This window comes from Andrographis paniculata, unplaced genomic scaffold, assembly GCF_009805555.1.
Source record: "Andrographis paniculata isolate CXL003 unplaced genomic scaffold, ASM980555v1 Contig38END, whole genome shotgun sequence".
Classification (NCBI taxonomy): domain Eukaryota; kingdom Viridiplantae; phylum Streptophyta; class Magnoliopsida; order Lamiales; family Acanthaceae; genus Andrographis; species Andrographis paniculata.
Window position 1 is genome coordinate 3,216,635 of NW_026137571.1, and position 1,702 is coordinate 3,218,336.

Below are 1,702 nucleotides of genomic sequence, written 5' to 3' on the forward strand. Positions count from 1 at the left end.
GGTATGGATTTGGGATATTAGACTTATTTTGATTTATGATATTTCTTTGGTTCCTAAGTATTTCTGTGGTTTCTGATTTCTTTAAGTTATAATCTTTTATTTGGTTGGGTATTGTGGCCAGGTATTTCAATTGGATTAAGGATTAATTGCTAAACTAAATTAGACGTCCGTAATTGCGTTTTAATTTGGTTCAAGTAGCAACTAGTGGCAGACACCATTAGGAAATCATGCAATCAATTTTAAACAATTTTGTATAGGAATCTTGAGTTTTGATCCTGAAATTGAGAAGACTGCGCGTCGATTGATGAAAGAAACTAGGGTGCGTTGCCAAAAAGATTTAGCTTTAGAATCATCTAGCAATTTGAGTTTTGACGAGGTAGAGCTAGAAAAATAGATGGATCAAATGACACTAAGGGAGCTGGCAGCTCCTAACTTAACTCAGCAGCATCTCTGCATAGCATACCCTACGGTAGAAGGTAACAGTACTTTTGAATTAAAATCAGGATTAATACACTTGTTGCCTTCTTTTCATGGGTTGTCAGGGGAAAAGCCACATAAGCATCATCAAGAATTTGATGTCTTCTGCACAAGTATGAAGCCACAAAGAGTAACAGAAGATCAAATCAAGCTTCGTGCTTTTCCCTTCTCACTGAAAGATGCTGCAAAAGATTGGCTATTCAATCTACCTGCCGGAAGCGTCACTACATGGACTGACATAAAGAGAAAGTTTCTCGAAAAGTATTTTCTCGCTTCACGAGCTGCGATCATGAGGAAAGAGATATGCGGAATGACACAACATACAGGGGAGTCTTTATTTTAATATTGGGACCGCTTTAATGCTTTAATTATTCAATGTTCCCATCATCAAATCCCCGTGCAATTACTGATTTAATATTTCTATGAAGGTTTGACTTCCATCGATAGGAGAATCATAGACGCAACAAGTGGAGGGGCCTTGATGAATAAAACTCTTAGAGAGGCATGGGACTTACTGAACAATATGGCGATGAAGTCACAATAGTTCGGACCAAGAGAAGCAGTAGCAGTTAAAGAAGCAAGTGAGGTGAGTTCTATTCAACAACAATTGACTGAACTGACTTCATTTGTTCAACAATTTGTTGTAGGAAAGACACAAGTTAAGGCTTGCGGAATCTGCACAAGTTTGGAACATCCTACGGATATTTGTCCTACCTTGAGTCAAGAAGTAGATGTCAGTGCTGCAGGATTCATCCCAAGAGCATACAACCACTAGTCGAATACCTACAATCCAGGATCGAAAGATCTGCCGAACTTAAAGTATGGGAATCTACAAGCTAACTTTGGAGATCATTCGAGAGGATTCCCAGCACATAACCACCCACCACAATCCGCTCAAACGGTTCCGAGTAATTCCTTAGAGAATATGATGAAAACTATGGCATCTAACATGTTGCAATTTCAAGAGGAAACTCGGAATAGCATAACGAACTTGGAAGAACAAGTAAATCAAATAGCAAATGAAATGTGCGAGATGAAGTCAAGAGAAAAATGCAGATTGCCCTCACAACCCGATGCCAATCCGAGGAATGTGAGCTCGATTGTTATAAAAAATGGAAAAGATTCAGAAGTATCAAAGATTGGAGTTCCAATAGACAAGAAAGAAATAGAGCAAGCCACCACTGAAACATCAAACAAGGTAACTTTCGATACACCTACTAATAAT

At 38.5% G+C, this 1,702-nt stretch overlaps 1 non-coding gene across 1 annotated transcript; it reads right to left on the reverse strand.

Moving 5' to 3' along the window:
* Nucleotides 1-763: 763 nt before the first annotated feature.
* LOC127251169 (small nucleolar RNA R71) lies at nt 764-870 on the reverse strand. The gene has a single exon (XR_007838843.1). It is a non-coding gene; the product is annotated as a small nucleolar RNA R71 (small nucleolar RNA).
* Nucleotides 871-1,702: the final 832 nt, after the last annotated feature.